The following is a 24,591-nucleotide window of genomic DNA, read 5'->3' as shown; positions in this document are numbered from 1 at the left end:
CTAGGGTTTTCTGGAGAAACTTTCTTTCCCAAGCTTAGTTCAGCTTCTGCTTTACCCCGAAGTACTGTCTGGTCACACCTCCTGGGAGGAACTGGGACAGTGGTGAGAAGACAGAGAAACAGAAATAGACACTTATTTTTAGGGTAACCAACCCTCCCAGTTTTAGCAGCAAAGGGCCCACATCCTGAGATGGTCCTTCTTCTGAGGTGGTTGGTCTGGTCACCCCACTTTAGTGCCGGCCTCAGAGTGGAGCCTTCCCAACTGGATGGCAAAGTGCCTGTGCTCGTGGGGTATCCAAATCCCCTTGAGTTCCTCCCGGGGAGCAAGCACTGAGGTGCATGTCGGTCACCCTAGGGCAGGAGCCATTCTTCCTGGGGACCAGGAACGTAGGGGTCAGGAGTGCTGCCACCATGTAGAGCCCTTGTGGGGAGCTGGAATGTGACCGTTTAGAAACCAGTCTCTCTTGAGATGTGTGTAGGTGTCAGGGGGGACACACCTTGGGCCAGCAGGCTCTGAGCCCTCTGTGGGCTCACGTCCTGGAGTGGTGGGGCTGATGACAGGTTGCACGGTCTTCATGTTATCCCCTAAACACATGCTCCTGTGATCAGTCCTATTGATTTCTGTGCTCAGAGGATGACAGAAGAAATAAAATATCTCTGTTTGTGTTTGCTGTGACTAAATCGCCTGCTGCAAGACAGAGATGGAGAAAAAGTCATCTAAGCGTGTGATCATGTTCTAGCCATCCTTTCAGGGCATTTAGAAAGATTTTTTCTTTTTTTCAGAAAAAGATTTTTCCCTTCTGGTTTAAAGCATGGTGAAAGAAAATGGCATCTCTGTAAACAAAAATCTGTATCGCACTTTTTATATAATGGAGCTCAGTGAAGAGTTATTGAATAGATGAACCAATTAAAAGAGCGGAGAGCAGACGACAGCTTGCAATCCAAATCCAACCGCCACCTGTTTTGGACAGCCCAGGAGCTAAGAATGGTTTTCACCATTTTAAAAGAGTTGGGCAAAAAATAAAAGAATATTTTGTGCCACAGAAAAATAATTTGAAATTCAAATTTCTGAGCCCATAAATAACGTTTTCTTGGAAACCAGCCACACCCATTCATTTAGATAGATCAGGATCTAAGAAGGTCTGCTCCCTGTACCTGCAGAGCAACCTGGGGCCCATAGGGAAGGAGATATTGACTATCTGATCTTGTCAGAAAAGGTTTGACCCCTGCTTTAGGAAACTTTAAGGTAACCAATCACCTTTTCTTTGGTTAAGCCAAATTTAGATTAAAATCCAAATGATATATGTATTGGATTTTACTCAGGATGGGGTTATGATTACCACAGGATTCCCACATTCTTGATGATGGGGTGTGGTGTTTGAAATGGGTTGACGTGGAAAGCACTCATGCTTTTTAAGCAGGTAGATAAAACTCTCTTGCCATTATCTCAGCCCGGCCCCCTTCCACATCCCTAAGGTGGCCGAGGGTGAACTGAGGTCACAGTTTGAGCCCTTTCAGGGTGAACTGTGGCTTCTCCTCTGATTAGCGTTGGCTGTCACCCCCATTGTGTTCCTGAAGTGCCCATACTGGCTCTTCCATGAGACTCACCTGTGGGTTCTTTGGTGGTGGAAGAGGAGGGCAGCGTCTTGGCACCAGCTTTCCTGCAAGACCTCTTGGGTACGGCACCAGGCAGACTGGCTATATTTCAAGACGTCCACTTGACTTCATCCCTGACAGAGGGACGTGACCTCTCACAGCCTCATGGCCCTTCTCACAGCTCCTTGGTTCTCCCCCACTCTTTCTAGAAGGAGAAGGACAGAAGCGGCATCGCCTCAGACTACATTCTAAAGTCAATTGCCTCCTTTTAGAAAGTTCTGGCGAATCCCGTTTGTTTGCAGTTGACTTTAGAATGCAGTCTGAGCATCCTTTGGCTGCTGTCTCAGTGATGGATGACAGGGACACAGTTTGATTCAGCAGTGATGCTTGATGTTGTCAAATCAGGTGACCTGGATCCCGAGTTCCGTGAGAAAAGCACCCTTGTCTGTGTTGTCCTCTGCCATGTCCCCACAGCGAGGTCCAGTGCCAGGCCCGCAGGAGGTGCCCACTAACGATGTGTTGAAAGGGAGTGGGCTCTGAACAGCACTCTTTGCAAAAAATGACAATTTAGATGGTTTTCTTCAAGCCCTCCTACAGCTATTCTGTGAGTTTCAATGTGAGATAAATGAATCCATGCCTCACGAAAACATACATTTCTTTCACCAATTTATCTTACGTTTTTACAGCACCTACTCTAGATGCAGGCCACTGAGCTAGGCACCCGATCTACAGGGACAGGTGAGCCAAAGCCAAGCCTTCAGGGAGCTTACATCACGTCTATTCATTTGGGACCCCTCAAGACAGACAAGCCCCCACCTTAGCCACATGGGGGGATTGTCAGATTTGAAAGGGTTTTGTTAGTGATAAAAACACATAGGCCTGAGGCTTTCTTGGTGGCTCAGTGGTAAAGAATCCACCTGCCAATGCTGGAGACACAGGTTGCATTCCTGGTCTGGAAAGATCCCACATGCCACAGAGCAACTAAGCCAGTGCACCACAGCTACTGAGCCCAGGTGCTGCAACCACTGAAGTCCTCTGTAGGTGAATGTGCTCTGCAACAGGAGTGGCCACCGCAATGAGAAGCCCGAGCACCGAAACTAGAGGGTAGCCCTGGCTCGCCGAAACTAGAGAAAAGCCCACACAGCAACAAAGACCCAGCACAGCCAAAAATAAATAAAACACATTAAAAAAATTAAAACAAACACACACATAGGCCTGGATGTACTGAGAGGGTGAGCACATCATCCTAAAACTTACTCCCTTTTAATCTCAGGGCAGTAAATGTACCTTTATAAAAGTAACAGGGCACTTTATTTTAATCAAACAAATCTTAAGTACAGTGGCAGTGCAATTCACAGAGGTGAGATGCAGCTGGCTGTGTAGTTATTGTAACAGATACCTTCAAACTCATTAAACCAGAATTTTCAAGTAGTGCATTTCTCACTAATGAAAAAGTTCATCCATTAGAAAATTTTCATGTGTCTTTCCACCAGTTTAGTCTTCTATCTGCCATATGTATATTCCACTGAAAATTCAGCTATTGTAAAAGAGTCTCTTTTTTATTGGGCTTCTCAGCCGATACATGTTTTAACGTCTGTATCTTATACAAGATGAATTCCCTTTCTGTTTGATAAAATATCTCATTTTCTTACCCATTGAGGAAATCTGGGAAAATCCTCATCTTTTTAATAACACTGTAAAATTCTCCCTTTAAAAATTGGCATCCACTTAGTTGCCTACATGGTCTTATTTTGGTCTTTTTTTTTTCCCCATTGCCACTTTTGCTCATGGATCATTTTTTGTTTCTAGATATATTTGTGTTTCTTTGTGGATTATTTTTCTTATCATTTGGCTGCTGTATTGTAGAATTTTTTTTCTTGAGAAAATGAGTTTCTGGGAGACCAATTTACTGCTATAGTAACCACATTTGGGTTTTTTCATGTATCCTCAAAAAGAACTATAATTGCAGCAACTGAAATTAGATGAATTCCGTTCATTTCATAGTTTTATAAATTGTTAACTCTAACTCATACTTTCTAGTGGTGGAAGACTGAAATCTTTGAAGAATTCATGCCCTTTGCAAATTATCATATCTTTCCTCTTTAGAAGTATCCAAGGGTAGTTTCCCTTGGCTTTTCACAATTAGACAAATTAACTTAAAACAGTCTCCTAATTTTTGTTTTTAAAAAACTGTGGCATATAATTGCTCATAGACATTAGGAATCATGCTCCATTCCCCCAAGGCTAGCCAATCCAATTAGATTCATTTTTAAAATTTCTTTAATTAATTTATAGGGCTCACAATTATTGAGCATTAAGGGGATAGCAAATGTCATGTAGAATGCTGGTAGTGTATAAATACAGTATTCCTGCCCTCACGGAGGAGACTACTAAGTAATTGCACTCTATTTAGTGGGAGGGTCGTGTTGGGTATTGGGTGGGAATGTTCCATTTGTCTCTGGGAACTCCAAACCCTCCTGAGAGACACTCACTTTTCAACTGGCAGACATGGAAATATCCATTGCTTTGATAAATGTCCTGAATCACAATCTCAACATTTGCTTCTGCCCTCCCTCATCAGTGCTTCCCTGGTATCTCAGCTGGTAAAGAATCAGCCTGCAATGCAGGAGACCCCAGTTCGATTCCTGGGTTGGGAAGATCTGCTGGAGAAGGTATAGGCTACCCACTCCAGTATTATTGGGCTTCCCTGGTGGCTCAGCTGGTAAAGAATCACTGAGTCGGAAAGATCCCCTGGAGAAGGGCATGGCAACCCCCTCCGGTATTCTTGCCTAGAGAATCCCACAGACAGAGGAGCCTGATGGGCTACAAGTCCATGGGGTCGCAAAGAGTCAGACACAACTGAAGCCACTTAGCATGCACAGGATGCACAGATGGGGAAATTGAGATACAGGGAAGTTAACAAATATGCTCAAGATCCCACAGCTAGTAAGCAGTGGAGGGAAACCAAGTCCGGCTCCTAAGTGAATGCTCTTAACCCACTCCTCCTTTGTAGCCTTCACAACAGCCGTGCGGGCACGTAGTGTTTATTGTACCCTCATTACGGAGTGGAAACTGAGGCTTAGAGAGGTTGAAGCACTTGCTTAACCTGGACAATTGCTCAGGGCCACGAAGGGGATATGCAGTGGGAGTAGTAGAAAGCTAGTACAAATGACTGGGCCCGGTAGTTCAAAGGGACCAAGCCAGCTATCTAGTGTATTAGGTTCTTAGTGAACCCAGAAAACAACAGAGCTGGAAAGGGGCTCTAGAATCTGGATCTTAGTGCCTTCACCCCATCGACACCTCCACTCCAATTTTAGGTTAGACAAAATAGCCTGTCTCCTATCACCAGTTGGCCCAATGCTCGTCTTGATTTTTGTAGGAAGAGCTCAGGAGTACCTGCTCGCTGCGGTCAGTGGGAGCCTGGTAAGCTTAATAAGAGTGAAATGAAGCAATTAGAAGGGACCCATCTAACAATAATATCTGTCTTTTTGTCAGTCCCTCCTCATCAGATCATGTTCCAAGAGTGTTGTGTCTATAGAAGAATATATTCAGAAGGTCACCTTCCTAATTTCAGCTGGACTTAAATGCCTCTTGGTGCTGAGTAGTAAAATAACAAAGTGATGAACATCTACTGAGCATCTCGCAAATAAAGTATGCGTGATGGTGTATGACATAATAAAGCCTCCCTGTAGTAAAACCAGCAAGCGCTTTCAGTGAAAACACAAAGGAACAGCCCCTCAGTATGCTGAGGTTACAGATGGTGGTCTCACCTAATACACACTTGCAGTGTACACATTTTCTGACAATTACAAATTATAGTGCCTTGGGAGAAAGAAGTTTGGGATTCTAGAAGATGGAAAGTGTGGGGAAACATTCTAATATGGATAAAGTAGAAAAGGAGATTTGAGTCCATAGTTTATAAAGGTTATAATAGCAACTCATGTATGGAAAATCAATGTTGGAGATGGAAGAAGCAGAGAAAAATGTAAGGTCAGGCATGTTTTCAGTGATCTTCTATGTTTGAGACCACTGAATGTCTTACCTTGTAAGAACAAGTACTTTACTTGAATTAAGAACAAAAATGGAAAAAGATAATTATTGGCCTTATGCCATGTTCTGTTAATCCTTTAGAACTAGCAATTTATAAATTCTTCCATGCCATTTGTACAAGTAGCTGAAAAGAAAAAAAAAATTATCCTGGTGAGCCTGTGGTCAGAACATGCTCAGGATCAAGCTATAAACCTAATTCCCTATATATTTTAATAGAGGGTCTCAGGTGTTCAAGGCCAGATTGTGTTTTTACAGGCAACACAGTGGAGGCTGTGGTTGCCAGAAATCTCAGGCCATACCCTCAGATGTGCATTGTTATTTATCTGTTATGTGTCACAATCTAAATTTTATTCCAAATCCTTATCCTAGGGCATGGTCAATTCATCTCATTTGCTGTGGTGTGGAGTCTACATTTACAGGGCTTGGTGCAATGGGAGAAGGCGTTGGAAAGGTGAAGTGTGTTCCTGTTTTTGGCCTCATCATCGATCTCACTAGAATTCACTGAGACATCTTTGTGCCCATCTGGTCCACTTTTGATCACTCACATAGGCAGGGAGCTACTTGTTATCCCTTGTTCACCACCTTCAACCCTTCCAAAGCCATGTCTCTATCATCTTGGGTACACTTGCTCCTCCTGAGCCATAATGGGACACTGAATAATTGCAAGGCTAATTCCTTCTGTGATCGTGTCACTTTCGAGCTTCTTGCTAGGAAAGAAGACATAGGTCACTGTAGTCTTTAATTTCACAAGGCTATGTGGTGGTTCCCAAGTGATTCTTCCCAGAGAATCAGCTTCTCAAACAAGGGGAAGCACACCTGTCCTTTCCCAGGCACCCACAAGTTGGTGCTCTTCTGCTTTCCCCAAGATACTCCCCATCTCTCCCAGCCTCTCGCTAATCCCCATTCTGGAGAGGAAGGAGCTTCACTCTCATTTATAGAATATCCTTCCTATCCCTTAGCTCCTGAAATTTAGGTATTTATCTAGGTATGTTGTCTTGTCCTGCAGTCATGATTACATGTTGTCTGGCTGACCATAGAAAAAACAAAACAGCAGACCGTGCAGAGTAAAGAAATGGGCTTGGAGGTGAACATCAGTGAATATTTCAAAATATTGTCCTGCTATTCATTGAAAGCCAGATTTAGAAAAGGCAGAGGAACCAGAGATCAAATTGCCAACATCTGTTGGATCATCGAAAAAGCAAGAGAGTCCCAGAAAAACATCTATTTCTGCTTCATTGACTATGCTAAAGCCTTTGATTGTGTGGATCACAACAAACTTTGGAAAATTCTTAATGAGATAGGAATACCACACCACCTTACCTGCCTGCTGAGAAACCTGTATGCAGGTCAAGAAGCAACAGTTAAAACGGGATATGGAAAAACAGACTGGTTGCAAATTGGGAAAGGAGTACATCAAGGCTGTATATTGTCACCCTGCTTATTTAACTCATGTGCAGAATATGTCATGTGAAATGCTAGGCTGGATAAAGCACAAGCTGGAATCAAAATTCCCAGGAGAAATATCAATAACCTCCAATATGCTGATGACACCACCCTTATGGCAGAAAGAGAAGAGGAACTGAAGAGCCTCTTGATGAAAGTGAGAGAAGAGAGTGAAAAGGCTGGCTTAAAACTTACCATTCAAAAAACTAAGATCATGGCATCTGGCCCCATCACTTCATGGCAAATAGATGGGGAAACAATATAAACATTGAGAGACTTTATTTTCTTGGGCTCCAAAATCACTGCGAATGGTGAAGTTAAAAGCAGCCATGAAATTAAAACACGCTTGCTCCTTAGAAGGAAAGTTATGACCAACCTAAACAGCATATTCAAAAGCAGAGACATTACTTTGCAAACAAAGCTCTGTCTAGTCAAGGTTTTTCCAGTGGTCATGTATGAATGTGAGAGTTGGACTATAAAGAAAGCTGAGTGCCGAAGAATTGATGCTTTTGAACTGTGGTGTTGGAGAAGACTCTTGAGAGTCCCTTGCACTGCAAGGAGATCCAGCCAGTTCATCCTAAAGGACATCAGTCCTGGGTGTTCATTGGAGGGACTGATGTTGAAGCTGAAACTCCAGTACTTTGGCCACCTGATTCGAAGAACTGACTGACTAGAAAAGGCCCTGATGCTGGGCAAGATTGAAGGCAGGAAGAGAAGGGAAAGACAGAGGATGAGATGGTTGGATGGCATCTCCAACTCAATGGACATGAGTTTTGGTAAGCTCCGGGAGTTGATGAAGGACAGGGAAGTCTGGCAGGCTGCAGTCCATGGGGTCGCAAAGAGTCAGACACGACAGTGCGACTGAACTGAACTGAAAACTCTTAGTGGGGTAAGATCAGAAACCACACTCCTCATAAATTTGAGTTCCTTTTGTATTTGTTCAGGTTACCATCAGCATCATCACTTAGAATTTTCACTTGGAAGGCTTTGCCTCAAGGTCAAAGGAGGTGATGTACAGGGGAGCACTTTGTCACTTGTCACCTGCTGTTCTCTGTATGTCTGCTACTGCTAAGTCGCTTCAGTCGTGTCCGACTCTGTGTGACCCCATAGACGGCAGCCCACCAGACTCCCCCGTCCCTGGGATCCTCCAGTCAAGAACACTGGAGTGGGTTGCCATTTCCTTCTCCAATGCATGAAAGTGAAAAGTGAAAGTGAAGTCGCTCAGTCGTATCTGACTCTTAGCGACCCCATGGACTGCAGCCCACCAGACTCCTCCATCCATGGGATTTTCCAGGCAGTAGCACTGGAGTGGGGTGCCATTGCCTTCTCCGTCTCTGTATGTCAGATACCGTCATTGCTGCTTCTGGGGATTGGAGCACAAACCCAGAAGTCAACCAAAACCAGAGAGGACCCTGAGTAGAAGTCTCATCTTTCAGGTTTAACATCTCTTGGGGGAGCAATTTAAAAGCCCTAAACCTCAGAGTTTTCAAAGGTAGCTAGGCTCATGCTGCAGGTGCTAGAACCCAGAAGTGATTGGCGTTGAACTTGACTTGGGGGACCACACAGGTGGGCAGTGGTGGGATGAGGTATGCAGTGTATTCCAGCTGGAACAAGAGTGTTTTGTCAAATGGGGGGATGGGGTGTGGAAAGATGCAGGGATATTTGGCGTGTGCCCTCCTGAGGTTGAAAGTAGGTTATGAATAACCTAAACCAGGGGTCAGCAAACTTTTTCTGCAAAGGACTAGACAGTAGATATTTTAGGCTTTGAAGGCCATGGTCTCTGCTACAACTCAACTCTGCCATCTAGCATATAAACAACCATAATTAATATGTAAACAAACATACATGGCTGTGTTCCAATAAAATGTTATTTACACAAACAAGAGTGCCGACCTATAAGCTTGAGAGACCTCACCCATCAAAACGTGAGGATAGAGAGCCATAGGTATTCCATCCGAGATCATGTTTCATTGAACAGCTCTGTCTTTGAATGGAAGGACATTTAACAACTGACCTCATTCACTAAATCCTGGTGGTGCTCCCCCCATCACTGGGAACGTGTCCACCCCATTGAGGACCACTGAAGATGATTATTATGAAATGCTTCCAGTGTGAGCTTCTTGTGGTCAATAGACAATGCATCATACATTTTCCTCAAGAGGGTGCAAATTTCAAATTCCTGCAGATGATTGGTTCCAGTGGGTGGAATTTTCCAAGATGGCACCATATCCAGGAGATGGTTGAGAAGAGAGGAAGGAGGTAATGAGGAAAGTTCTGTCCCTGTTCCCAAGCAACAGAACAGGGAGTAGGGAGCAGGGAGGTAGCAATTACCAACATCCACCCTCTCCCTGCTGGGAACCCAGCTGGTGTGGTAGCAGAGACCCCCAAGTTCATAAACAGAATGGTAAGATAGTGGATTTTAGTTATAAATAGTATCTATAAAAATGTACTGACATAAATCTGAGGCAGAAAAGGATTCTTTGAACAAGTAAGATACAGAGAGATTTTGTACTCCCCTGACACTCTTTGCTACCTTTTTTTTTTTTCATGGAAACAGAAGCTGTTGAAAGAGGCACTTGTTCAGAAATATCTTTTTAAAAAAGCAAAAGGAAAGCAGCCACCATTTATTAAGCCTTTTTCTGGGCCACATACACAAATTCTGGCACATTTCTGTGATTGGACTCATTGATAGTTAAGGACTTCTCAGGTGGCTCAGTGGTCAAGAATCAGCCTGCCAATGCAGTATACACAGGAGACCCGGATTCAGTCCCTGGGTCGGGAAGATCCCCTGGAGGAGAAAATGACAACCACTCCAGCATTCTTGCTGGACAATTCCTTGGACAGAGGGGCCTGGCGGGCTACAATTCATGTGGTCGCAGAGTCAGACACAACTGGACGATGGAGCACACACACACACAGTTCAGGAAACAGGATTGGTGCTAACTAAATGCAAGGCTCTGAACTCAACTGCAAAGTGCTGTGATTTGGTCAAGGTCAGTTGAGCAATACTTGATGAAGCCAGGAAGTCAGCCCAGTGCTTCCTTGGTGTGCATGTTCTCTGACTCCTTGCTGCCAATCAGTGCCCAAGGGACCCTTAGATATTGAGCAAGCCAGTCTGTGGTGGATGTGGATTCAGCCATCAGAGCATCTTTCCTGAATGTTGAGAGCTGATTATCATCCCCAGGACCCTTGCATGACCCAGCCAAGGGGGAACTCTTCCAAGACATAACTGAGAATGTGTTACCCACCAGCCAACTAGTCAGGAGTTCAGAGTAAAGGTGCATTATTTAGTAATACAAAGAAATGGCATGTTCTTACTACCAGTGTAAACACCTAGTCTTTTTTTAAATGTTGGATGATATGCAGAAGCAAGGAAAATGGGGACTTTCTTTAGTGCCATTTGTCCACTCTGAAATACTTTTCAATTCCACATCCATACATATGAGCTCATGTCTCTCAAATTGGCTTTAATTTCAACACCTTTGCTTATTAGTATTCTGTATGTTTTAAATCAGTCTTTATTAAGTGTGCCAAATTTATATATCACCATGTAGTAGACATTAAAAAGCAGTCAATAAAGCCATTTGAAAACAACTGAGAAGATAAAACATAGACATTATCTCCATGTGATATATACGGTTAGACAAAAAAGGACCCCCAAAGTGTAGATCTTGCCATTTAGACAGAAGCAGTTGTAATATGTTATGATTCCAAATAGGATTTCATGTTTATTTCAACATCTGTGGTTTTTTGTATTCTGAGAATTTCCAGCCTAGACAACCAAGGTGAAATTTGTTACCAATTCTAGGTCAAATAATAAAAGACCTTGAAAACAAAAGATTTGTTATTTTTCCCCCATGTGAGAACTTATCATTGTTAAACATCCTTCTTTCCCTTTTAGCCTCTTGCTGCTGTTCTATTTATATTTTTATGCACAAAATAGTCTACATCTCTGTGTCTAATAAAATGGGATTGCTTTGTGGGCTGACATTCTTGGATTTTTACAAGAAGCATGTCAGAGATGAGTTTTCATCACAGGCTCCGAGCACCCTACCCTAGGGTGTTTTCATTTATATTTAATGTTAAATCAAGGATATTAGAGGTGGAACAGGCTGTTCTTCATTGAACCTGATCAACAGCATCAGCTCACTCTGAATTCAGGAAATAACATTCGGAATGTTCTTTCTGATAGAGCACTTTGGGGTATTCAGGTAACTTAGAGCTTGGTAATTTTAAAACTGAATAGCTAAATACAATAACAAAAGAAACCTCTTCTGAGATTTATAATAAAAATTACCACATTTGGAGAACACTTTCAAAAGTGCGAAGATTTAAAAAAAAAATACAGCACACATTTCTCACCCTTTAATTTCCTGTGTGTATTATGTTTCTTAAACACTATGAGGTACCAGTTTCCATTATTTGACAAAGTAATAAAATATGTGGGAGGCCCTTAAAAGTAGCCTTCCCCTGTAATTTGTTTTCTTTCCCTGTGAAGTCCCTCTCTTTGAGCTCTCAAATATACAGTATATATCTTCAAAGTAGCATAGCTGTGATTAATAAGAGCCTTTCAGGCCAGGCTGAAGTGGATTTCAATCTGGCTTAAACAAAAAAGGGAATCTGCTGGCTGGTGGAACTCAAAAGGATGTGGCACAGGGAATCCTTTGCCCTCCATCTCTTAGCTCCACCCACTTCCTGTCCTGGCTTCTTTCTCAGGAGAGCTCTATCCCAGTAGCAGTAAGACTACTTACCTCAGCTCTAGACTTGCATTGTTCAGTCACTCAGTCGTGTCCGACAACACGCCACCTGATGAACTGCAGCACACCAGGGCTCCCTGTCTTTTACTATCTCCTGGAGTTTGCTCAAACTCATGTCCATAGACTCGATGATGCCATCCATCCATCTCATCCTCTGTTGCCCCCTTCTCCTCTTGCCCTCAGTCTTTCCCAGCATCAGGGTCTTTTCTAATGAGTCAGCTCTTCACATCAGGTGGCCCAAGTATTGGAGTTTCAGCATCAGCATCAGTTCTTCCAATGAATATTCAGGACTGATTTCATTTATAATTGACTGGTTAGAACTCCTTGCAGTCCAAGGGACTCTCAGGAGTCTTCTCCAACACCACAGTTCAAAAGCATCAATTCTTCAGCACTTAGTCTTCATTACGTTCCAACTCTCGTGGGAATACATGACTACTGGAAAAACCATAGCTCTGACTATACGGACCTTTGTTGGCAAAATGATGTCTCTCCTTTTACACTGTCTAGGTTTGTCATAGCTTTTCTTCCAAAGGGTGTCTTTTAATTTCATGGCTGCAGTCACTGTCCACAGTGATTTTGGAGCCCAAGAAAATCAAATCTGTCACTGTTTCCACTTTTTCCTCATCTATCTGCCATGAAGTGATGTGATTGGATGCCATGATCTCCGTTTTTTTAATGTTGATTTTTTAAGCCAGCTTTTTCACTCTCCTCTTTCATCCTCATCAAGAGGTTCTTTAGGTCCTTTTTGCTTTCTGCCAATTGATTGGTATCATCTGTATATCTGATGATACCGGCAATCTCCTGGAAATCCTGATTCTAGCTTGTAACCCATCCAGCCCAGAATTTTGCATGATGTGCTCTGCAGGGTGACAATATACAGCCTTGACATACTCCTTTCTTGATTTGCAACCAGTCTGTTGTTCCATGTCCAGTTCTAACTGTTGCTTCTTGACCTGCATACAAGTTTCTCAGGAGATAGGTAAAGTGGTCTGTTATTCTTGTCTCTTTAAGTATTTTCCACAGTTTGTTGTGATCCACACAGTCAAAGGCTTTAGCTTAGTCAATGAAGCAGAAGCAGATGTTTTTCAGGAATTCCCTTGCTTTTTCTATGATCCAACAGATGTTGGGAATTTGATCTCTGGTTCCTCTGCCATTTCTAAATCCAGCTTGTGAATCTGGAAGTTCTCAGTGGATGTATTGTTGAAGCATAGCTTGAAGGACTTTGACTATTACTTTGCTAGCATGTGAAATGAGTGCCGTTGTGCAGTAGTTTGAACATTCTTTCAGTTAGTTCAGTTCAGTTGCTCAGTCATTTCCAACTCTCTGTGACCCCATAGACTGCAGCACACCAGGCTTCCCTGTCCATCTCCAACTCCCAGAGTCTGCTCAAACTTATGTCCATCAAGTCAGTGATACCATCCAACCATCTCATCCTCTGTCATCCCCTTGTCCTCCTGCCTTCAATGTTTCCCAGCATCAGGGTCTTTTGCCCTTCTTTGGGATTAGAATGCAAACTGACTTTTTCCAGTGGTATGGCCACTGCTGAATTTTCCAACTTTGCTGGCATATTGATTGCAGCACTTGTTAAATCATCGTTTAGAATTAGCATCATCTTTTCAAATTTTAAATAGCTCAGCTAGACTTGCATTCTACTATCCTAAAGAGCCAAGTGGATGAAAGACCATCACTGCCTACTAAATCCACCCACGCTTCCCAGACAGGACTTTCATTGGCCAGGTATGTTGGCACACCACTCCTAAACAAGTCATTATCACCCAGGGAGTGGACTATGCTCTGGCTGAGTGGTAGGGGGAGGGGGGCCAGTTTCAGGTCATGTGATGCAAATAGGATCAGCCCCACCTGGATTATCAGTATCTAAGAGCCAAAGAATGCTCAAACTACCACACAATTGCACTCATCTCACACGCTAGTAAAGTAATGCTTAAAATTCTCCAAGCCAGGCTTCAGCAATATGTGAACCGTGACCTTCCAGATGTTCAAGCTGGTTTTAGAAAAGGCAGAGGAACCAGAGATCAAATTGCCAACATCTGCTGGATCATCGAAAAAGCAAGAGAGTTCCAGAAAAACATCTATTTCTGCTTTATTGACTATGCCAAAGCCTTTGACTGTGTGGATCACAATAAACTGTGGAAAATTCTGAAAGAGATGGCAATACCAGACCACCTGACCTGCCTCTTGAGAAATCTGTATGCAGGTCAGGAAGCAACAGTTAGAACTGGACATGGAACAACAGACTGGTTCCAAATAGGAAAAGGAGTACATCAAGGCTGTATATTGTCACCCTGCTTATTTAACTTAAATGCAGAGTACATCATGAGAAATGCTGGGCTGGAGGAAGCACAAGCTGGAAGCAAGATTGCCGGGAGAAATAGCAGTAACCTCAGATATGCAGATAACACCACCCTTATAGCAGAAAGTGAAGAAGAACTAAAGAACCTCTTGATGAAAGTGAAAGAGGAAAGTGAAAAAGTTGGCTTAAAGCTCAACATTCAGAAAACTAAGATCATGGAATCTGGTCCCATCACTTCATGGGAAACAGATGGAGAAACAGTGGAAACAGTGGCTGACTTTATTTTTCTGGGCTCCAGAATCACTGCAGATGCTGACTGCAGCCATGAAATTAAAACACACTTGCTCCTTGGAAGGAAAGTTATGACCAACCTAGACAGCATATTAAAAAGCAGAGACATTACTTTGCCAAAAAGGTCCATCTAGTCAAGGCTATGGTTTTTCCAGTGGTCATGTATGGATGTGAGAGTTGGACTATAAAGAAAGCTGAGCACCAAAGAATTGATGCTTTTGAACTGTGGTGTTGGAGAAGACTCCTGAGAGTCCCTTGCACTGCAAGGAGATCCAACCAGTTCATCCTAAAGGAGATCAGTCCTGGGTGTTCATTGGAGGGACTGATGTTGAAGCTGAAACTCCAATACTTTGGCCACCTCATGCGAAGAGCTGACTCATTTGAAAAGACCCTGATGCTGGGAAAGATTGAGGGCAGGAGGAGAAGGGGCCGACAGAGGATGAGCTGGTTGGATGGCATCACTGACAGAATGGACATGGGTTTGGGTGGACTCCTGGACTTGGTGATGGACAGGGAGGCCTGGCGTGCTGCGGATCATGTGGTCTCAAAGAGTCGGACACAACTGAGCGACTGAACTGAACTGAACTGAAGGGTGGGGAAGTTGGTTCTGCAAAGGAAAAACTGCCACTACAATTAGTCACTCATGGCTGCAGGTTGTTTTGGACACATTTATTACTTTATTATTATTTTATGAAAAAGTTTGAACAAAATCCTAAGTGTAGAGAATAGAATAGTCAATCAGTGTTCCCATCACCCAGGCTCAGTTGCCATCAGCCCATGGCCAATCATCCATACCCAAGACACTTCCTTATCATTTGATGACATTGAAGCAAACCCCAGACATTGCATCATTTCATCTGGAATAATTCAATATGTATCTCTAAGGAATAGCATTCTTTAAAAAAAATAAAATTCACAATAGCATTATCATACCTTACAAATTAACAGTATTTTCTGAATCAGATATTCAGTCAGTCTCAAATATCTTCCTTGGTTTCATAAAATAATTTCTTATTGCAGTATATTTGTGTGTGTTTTTTATTCAACTATTTATTTATTTCTGTATTTTTACTTTTATTTCTTAACACCAAAAACACTTTGTGTCGCGGTATAGCTGATTAAGAATGTTGTGATAGTTTCAGGTAAACAGTGAAGGGACTCAGCCATACATATACATGTAGCCATTCTCCCCCACACCTTTATCACAGTATATTTGAATCAAGATCCATATAAAGTTGATATACTATGATTTGCTAGTATGTCTTTTAAGACTCTTTTAATCTGTAGTTTTCACTCCCATCTCTTTTTCTTTAATTATCTTTGAATATGATTTGTATATATTTAAAGAAATGACTTATTTATCCTGTAGAGATTCCCAGAGCCTGAATTTTGCTGACTGTGTCCCTGAGTGTCATGTCACATGTTCTGCCCTCCTGTTTCCTGAAGAATCTCATCTGCTCTCTTATGGAGGATGCTGTGTATTTTCATCCTCTAAACGTCTATGGTATCTGATAATATCTTTTTGTGATGTAAGCAGTTGTTAATAATCTTGCCAAGAGCTATCAATTCATGAATGATTACAAAGAGCTGATACTCTAATTCCATCATTTCTTCTTCAGTTATAAGCTGAATAACTCTATAAAGTATTTGGTTACCCTGAGGAATAATTCACAGGAAAGGAAGAACAGTCACTTGCTTCTATCCCTTTATTTACCACTTTTCAAAACCAGTTTTAAAAATAATTAGTTGTTTCGTCAGCATTCCCGCAAACCATGTTTGTTTTTATGTGTCTTTCTGAATGCATGGATTTCATTATATTTGACTATTTAAATCCATTAATATTATTATTCTTTTTGAAGCTCAGTTTGTCTCCTCTTTGGTAAGTGAGAGCCTCGCACAGAGAGCTATTGAATCCTCCCTACAGGACCCTAATAGTCTCTGTTAGTGCCTTGACTCTGATAAGGGAAGATACTCAAGATCCTGCTTGTTTGTTTGTTGCTCCACATCTGAAATCTGTCATTTCTCCAAGGAGCCAGGACTCCTTCTAGTTGGAAATTGTATTTAGTAACCTGAGCGCTGGTGTGGTTGTTGATAAGGACAGAATGAAGACATTTGCGAACTTTTTCAAGATAAAATACATCATGAGCTCATACCAAAATGATATGTCTGATTCAAAATCAGGACCAAAAGCTATTATGTAACCTCATCGGTCTTAAATCTTTGTCTCCTTTTTCTCAAACTCTGAGTCCCAATTCTCATCATAATTTCTCCACTTTATCCCACTCTACACACACACCAGTCTCAGCATAACAGCACTAGTGCAAATAACCCAATTACTAAACTGTAAGATATTTTTATTGCAGTTCTATTTGTTTTTATGGCATACCCCACAAGGATGTGCAAAGTACTGTTTTAAAATCACTTGAGGTTGTGCCTCTCTGTGTCATTCTGCCTCTAACTGGATTCGCAAATTCCAGTTTGCTTACAATTACTTCATTTTACTTACAATTGTTAGGGATGGCTCTTTTGTTTGATTTTGTTTTAAAATTATGCATAACTATAACCATGCCACCCACTGGTTTCACAGGTACTTTATTAAATTTTATAGTCAATTTTTAGGGATTTTCTTTAACTTTACTTTATAATTATGTATATTTTCATGATTCCCAAGTCAAATATACAAAATGTATATTCAGAGAAGTAGGTGTAAATTCTATCTGTCCCGCCTCACTGTTTCCTTCCACTTATTTAACACTTTTAAAAAATTTTCATTTTATGGTTCATTCTTGCATTAATATGAGCATATAGTGTAATCTATCTCCATTCTTAGAAACGATAGTAAACAAGACACTTTTATTCACTTTGCTTTTTCACTTAACTCTATATCCTACCAATCACTGCATCTTATCATCATGTTTTTACATACACACTCACATAAGTAGTAATAAGAAAGATGTATATTTTTGTTCTAATGGTTGTCATTAGACTAATGCCTTTGTGTAATAGCCTTGTCTACCCCCACCCCCACACTTAACTTACCTTTAAAATTTTCTGGCTATTGTCTCCTGCTTTCTTATTATGAACATTACTTGAAATTAGCTAAGTAACCTCTTCTTTGCCATTGTGCTCGCTCCCTGGACATTTGACTTGAAGTAATACCTTTATACTCATTTATTGTTGTTGTTTAGTTGCCAAGTCATGTCCAATTCTTTGGGACCCCGTGGCCTGCAGACTACCAGGCCCCTCTGCCCATGGGATTTCCCAGGCCAGAATACTGGAGTGCGTTGCCATTTCCTCCTCCAGGGCATCTTCTCGACCCAGGGATCAAAGCCTCATCTCCTGCATTGGTAGGCGGGTTGTTTACCACCGAGTCACTAGGAAAGCCACTTTATACTCATAATTCATGTTAATGCCTCTAAGGCCAGAAGCTACCTACCTCTGTTCTTCATAAACTTTCTAATTTCTCCCCCATTTGCTTTGAATCAGTGTGCTGCATCTACTTTGTCAGAATGGAACCAATGTGGCTGCTGCCTGGCCCTCTTACAGCATCAGCGTGACAGTTACACAGGGAATTACATGCTTGTGCCTGACTGCTCTGCCTTGATGCCTGTCAACTCTGTTGATGAGGGATGCCCGTATCTTGTTCCCCCTGGATGCTCATCTCCACTGCTTGTGAGGACCTGTAGGCATTCTGGGGTATCTTATCAGAGCTCCTTTTTCCCCCTTCCTTCCATTAGACTCCCAAACAGGTGCCTTGGTGGTTTATCTCCACCAGCTCCTAGTTGGTGCTCATAAAGATATGTCCTCACCTTGTTTTGCTGGGGATGTCCTTAGGTTTTGGACTTTGCCATCCTCATTACTTTCTCTCTTATTTATGGGAGAACTCAAGGACGTTCAATATTTATTTTACCCACTTGACATCAGCCTCCAATGGCTACAAATTTTATCAAAAAGTTTTAATTGTACAAAAGTATTTATAAAAATCAAGTATTTCTTATGGTCATATAATACTTTCAAATGCGAGTAATTGTTGAGCAGACCTAGCACACAAATATAAACAAATAGTGATTCTCCCAGGCAAAAGTATAATCCTGTGTGTTTTTTTTTAAATAAAGATGAAATAATCTTATATTGTGGAAAAATACAACATAGATGCTCTGTTGACAACTAAGTGACTTATATTTTTCTCAGAAGTGAATACCAGACCACTTTTTATGGTACATGTGTGATTTGCTTTATGAGATTCAAAGGTTTAGAATGTAACACTTGTGGACATCAAAGCCTAGATTTAAAAAAAAAAAAAACTACTTCATGCAAAAGTATCTGTAAAGTAACATGGGAAATATTTGATCCACAGAAGGTATTGCCTCTGCCAGTATTATTTTCATGCTATATGAATCTTCCATGATTAATATGTGAATAGAGGGTACCTTTTACCTTCACAGAATGCTGCATTAACAGAAAAGGTTTTCTTTATGCTCTACATGAGGCTCTAGAGGCTCAAGGAATGGAGTATTTTCCCAGAGCCAGTAGTTAGCAGAGTCCAGAGTCAAACATGGATGCCAAGAGAACCTGACCACACAGAAATCGTTAGCACTGTTTTCAACACAAGAAGTGATCGAATCATGACCATTGGAGAAGAAAACTTACACTTCATTTCCTTAAAGGACAGTGAGGAGACGAGGCAGCAGTAGAAGGTATTACAAGGCTTGTATAGTCTCAACATTACAATTCAATAGATCTCGGGTTTTTTTCTTCTAAGTTTTATAAGCTGTAATTCAGAGAGGCACCAGGGTGGTATCTGCCCACCTCTGGATTGAAAAAGAAACACAGAATCAAGGCTATTTTAGGCACCTGTCAGGCTGTAATTACCTCTTTGCTCAGAGAAGTCTTTATGTAAGACTAATGCAGATTGGCATTTCTTTGGTTTAAAAGAACATTTCCAGTCATTCTTTTAAAAGAATGATCCTTATTAATGATGGTTATTTCAATATGTTTTGATAGAGAGAAAATGTTCCCAGCATGACCCTGACATAGGAGATTTTAGTTTTAATCTGGTCTGTTTCTTATTTACTTGCAAGCTCCAAATACTTTGAGCTTTCTTTTCCCACTCTTTATTGTCCAGAAATTGTTGAATGGCATTTAGTTAAACTTTTCAAGTAAGCTGGACTTGTCTGTGTATACCTTCCACAAGAAGTTTACCCAAAATTTGACCATTAAGACATGAGCTCGAAATGACAAATATAGAATGAATACCAGTTTTTCTTCATTGAGCACTTGTTCAGTGTCTTGGGTTGGGCTCACAGAAGCTTACCCTGAGATGAGGATTCATGTGAAAATGATCTAATGAAAAGAGTTCCCAGGAAAAATAAATTAGGAAATGTTGAAGAAAAGGAAGCCAAAGATGGAAAGTCCCAGGTGGATAAGTTTGGTTCATTCCACAGGGAGTTCTGGATATCTCCTAAGTCACACCTAATAGTTTTCCCATCAGAGGCCAAAAGAAGGAATGTTTGTATTCATCCTCTATCACAGGGCCTTCCCTGGGAGTGACTGCCCCCTGGGGAATGTAAATTTCCAGGTACTTTTAGGTCGCTGTGCTCCCTGCATGCTCTCTGGCAATGGTGGACTCAGTAGCGTAAGGATACTTCTTCAACAGCCAAGTCCAGTGCTGAATGAGAGGAATGAAGGCCCTGGGGTCAGTGTGTGTGCTCTGTATACTGATCACCTCGGTGCTTTCACTGTCCTTCTTGCATTTGATTTATCCCTGCTGCTTTCCATCAACACATCCTAGACCATCCAGGGACATCTTAAGCAGACAAAGGTGCATAAGAAGTCCAAGTTCTGTTGTGCTCTCTAGAAACCCATCAAATCCAATATCAGAGATCACCTGTACCTAATCCAGCATTTGTTTCTAACCTAACATTCCAGTTCACTGACAATTACCTCTAGAAAAAAAAAAAGACTTGAGAGTGAATTGATTGAATAACTATGAACTTTTCTTCTATAAAAAGAAAACTATACTTTTTTCATCTTTAACTCAGATTATGAATATGTAGCTAACGTAGCTTGAATGTTCTGACTGGATTGATAGACCACCAACCACCAGAATGTTGTTTGAAAAAATAAATAGGTGGACATCATCCAGCCGCTAAAAAGCCGTACACAGGAGAGAACCAAACGCACGGGAGATGTCTGGGTCTCGGCACTTACCTGGGTTCTTCACATATTCAATCAACACAGCAATCTGCTAGGGCAAGTATTGTTGCTACCATTTTAGAGGTGGGGAAATTAAGACTCAAAGAGATGAAATATATTTACTCAGGAAATGTTTATTAGGCACCCTCTGTGTGCTAGGCAGGGCAGTAGGTGCTTGTGCTTGTTACTGCCCTACCTAGCACACAGCGGGTGCCCAATAAACATTTCCTGAGTAAATATATTTCATCTCTTTGAGTCTTAATTTCCCCACCTCTAAAATGGTAGCAACTATATATATATATATATATATATATATATATATATATATATATAAAACAACGGTCGTGTTACGAGACAATAGCTAATTATGTTACCTGACGTGAAGGAAAACAGCAGGGCCCTGTAGGGGAGAATGATGAGAATGTGACATTTTTTGCTGTGACTGAGAGGATGGGAAAAGTCAATCAGGCGAAGAAAGAGTTTAGAGGGCTTGGAGAAGAGAAACGAGCATTGTGGTCGTCCTTGGCCTGCAACGGGTAAAGTGGTATGAAAAGATGAGAGAGGGAGACAGGAACGGGGTGATAGATGATCTTCTAAAGTAGGAGCTGGCAAATTGTGGCCATTGGGCCAAATCTACCCTGTTGCCTGTTTCTTGTTTTCTTTGTTTGTTTTTAATTTTTTTAAATCAAAATATAGTGGATTTACCATGTTGTGCTAGTTTCTGGTGTACAGCAAAGTGATACAGTTATCCATTTGTACTCTTTTTCAGATTCTTTTCCTTTATAGGTTATTGCAGAATATTGAGTAAAGTTCCCTGTGTTCTATAGTAGGACCTTGTTGATTATCTGTTTTGTATATTCAGTTCAGTTCAGTCGCTCAGTCATGTCCGACTCTTTGTGACCCCATGATCCGCAGCACACCAGGCCTCCCTGTCCATCACCAACTCCCAGAGTCCACCCAAACCCATGTCCATCGAGTCGGTTATGCCATCCAACCATCTCATCCTCTGTCGTCCCCTTCTCCTCCTGCCTCAATCTTTCCCAGCATCAGGGTCTTTTCAAATGAGTCAGCTTTTCGCATGAGGTGGCCTAAGTATTAGAGTTTCAGCTTCAACATCACTCCTTCCAATGAACACCCAGGACTGATCTCCTTTAGGATGAACTGGTTGGATCTCCTTGCAGTGCAAGGGACTCTCAAGAGTCTTCTCCAACACCACAGTTCAAAAGCATCAATTCTTTGGTGCTCAGCTTTCTTTATAGTCCAACTCTCACATCCATACATGACCACTGGAAAAACCATAGCCTTGACTAGATGGACCTTTGTTGGCAAAGTAATGTCTCTGCTTTTTAATATGCTGTCTAGGTTGGTCATAACTTTCCTTCCAAGGAGTAAGTGCCTTTTAATTTCATGGCTGCAGTCAGCATCTGCAGTGATTTTGGAGCCCAGAAAAATAAAGTCAGCCACTGTTTCCCCATCTTTTTCCCATGAAGTGATGGGACCAGATGCCATGATCTTAGTTTTCTGAATGTTGAGCTTTAAGCCAACTTTTTCACTCTCCTCTTTCACTTTCATCAAGAGGCTTTTTAGTTCTTCACTTTCTGCCATAAGGGTGGTGTCATCTGCATATCTGAGGTTATTGATATTTCTCCCAGCAATCTTGATGCCAGCTTGTGCTTCCTCCAGCCCAGCATTTCTTATGATGTACTCTGCATTTAAGTTAAATAAGCAGGGTGACAATATACAGCCTTGATGTACTCCTTTTCCTATTTGGAACCAGTCTGTTGTACCATGTCCAGTTCTAACTGTTGCTTCCTGACCTGCATACAGATTTCTCAAGAGGCAGGTCAGGTGGTCTGGTATTCCCATCTCTTTCAGAATTTTCCACAGTTTATTGTGATCCACACAGTCAAAGGCTTTGGCATAGTCAATAAAGCAGAAATATATGTTTTTCTGGAACTCTCTTGCTTTTTCTATAATCCAGCAGATATTGGCAATTTGATCTCTGGTTCCTCTGCCTTTTCTAAAACCAGCTTGAACATCTGGAAGTTCACGGTTCACATATTGCTGAAGCCTGGCTTGAAGAATTTTAAGCATTACTTTACTAGCATGTGAGATGAGTGCAATTGTGTGGTAGTTTGAGCATTCTTTGGCATTGCCTTTCTTTGGGATTGGAATGAAAACTGACCTTTTTCAGTCCTGTGGCCAGTACTGAGTTTTCCAAATTTGTTGGCATATTTAGTGCAGCACTTTCACAGCATTATCTTTCAGGATTTGAAATAGCTCCACTGGAATTCCATCATCTCCACTAGCTTTGTTCGTAGTGATGCTTCCTAAGGCCCACTTGACTACACATTCCAGGATGTCAGGCTCTAGGTGAGTGATCACACCATCATGATTAGTAGTGTGTATATGTTAATCCCAAACTCCTAATTTATCGCTTCCCCTCCTTTACCTTGGGGAAAGGAGTTTATTTCTATGTCTGTGAGTCTGTTTCATAAATAAGTTCATTTGTATCATTTTTTAAATCCCCATATAAGTGTTATTGTATGGTATTTGTCTCTCTGACTTACTTATCTGTAAGTAAGTAAGTGTATCTGGCCCCTTGCCCATTTTTGTAAATCAGGTTTTAGTGGAACATAGCCACAGTTGTGTATCTACATATTGTCTATGGCTACTTCTGTACAACAATTGCGAAGGAGCATAGTAACAAGAAATGATCTGTCCCACAAAGCCTAAACTGTTGGCTGTCTGACCCTTTCCAGAACAGACATGCTGACCCCTTGATATATTCCTTGAATAGAAGTCCAGATTCTACTGTAGGAAAAAGAGGGAACCTTTGAGAGGCTTTAAACAGTTGAGTAAAATCGTCCAACTTGCATTGTAAACTATCACCCTGGCTGTTTGCTTCATGGAGAATGGAATAAGGAGAGAAGAATGGAAACAGAGAAGCCATTAGAAGTTCTTGGAAGAGTCCAGCTGAGAAGTAACATCTGACTGGCACAGATCATCCTGGGAGTAGAGCAAAGTACATCATAGAGGAATAATTAGTAGGACTTGGTGGTGTATTTGATGAGGAGATTGATGGTTAGTGAGGAATGGATGGTAAGTTCCAAAAATTTCAAGCATGAACTCCAGGTAGATGATGGTGCCAGTCAATGAGATGAGACAACTGGAGTTGACGGAAATAATTTCAGTCAGCAAATAAGTTTATGTTGCTAAGAATTCTGTTAGTAAGTTATGGACTCCGCACTGGAGACCATGTCATCATGCTATTACCATAAGCAATATGGCGTACCATAGGAATCGTCACAGGGGTTTAACTTTCAATTGAAGGAGTGCCTTTCACACAAAACCACCAACAATAAATCTTTCACACCAATATTTGGGGCAATTGGGTAATTGGGACACAGGGAAATGGTCAAAGTGACCTGATTTAGAAAGATACGCCTGTAATTGTGTAGCTTTGTTCTTTATATTTGACAAAGTTTATATATGATTTATATTATGCATAAAATGAGCTAATTTTGAGCTTTATCTTACTATCTCAGGCACTGATTAAAATCTTTCAGGCATGAGTTAAATGTTTAACTACATATACTATGCAGAGAGCATTGTTGAGGATGTACGGTATAGAATTCAAAATAGTTGTGGGGCTCTTTCTGTCACCATAATATTTATTTTGTCTCCAGTATCCCCCCGGGACACACTCCGCATTTCTCAGTCATGATTCACCACCAGGAGATTCTAGTACTGTGCTTAGCCATAGACTGGATGGCAGGAGCTCTGAGGGCCCCAAGCTTGAATAAGCCCTCCCATAACTAACTCATCTTCTCATCTAGGCAGCTGAGAGGCAACAAGAGGCCTCTCTCGGTGGCCTTGCTACTCCACTCTAGCCGAGTAGAATCTGAAGCCCCAGCCACTCCCCACCACGTCTCCTCAATCTGCAGAC

At 41.6% G+C, this 24,591-nt stretch overlaps 1 protein-coding gene across 1 annotated transcript in view; it reads left to right on the top strand.

Annotated features, from left to right (window-relative positions):
- FRMPD4 (FERM and PDZ domain containing 4) overlaps positions 1–24,591 on the top strand; it is a 353,354-nt gene that overhangs the window by 259,411 nt on the left and 69,352 nt on the right. The window lies entirely within an intron of this gene.

Source organism: Bos mutus, chromosome X (assembly GCF_027580195.1).
Source record: "Bos mutus isolate GX-2022 chromosome X, NWIPB_WYAK_1.1, whole genome shotgun sequence".
Classification (NCBI taxonomy): Eukaryota; Metazoa; Chordata; class Mammalia; order Artiodactyla; family Bovidae; genus Bos; species Bos mutus.
This window is presented reverse-complemented; position numbering and strand designations above follow the sequence as displayed.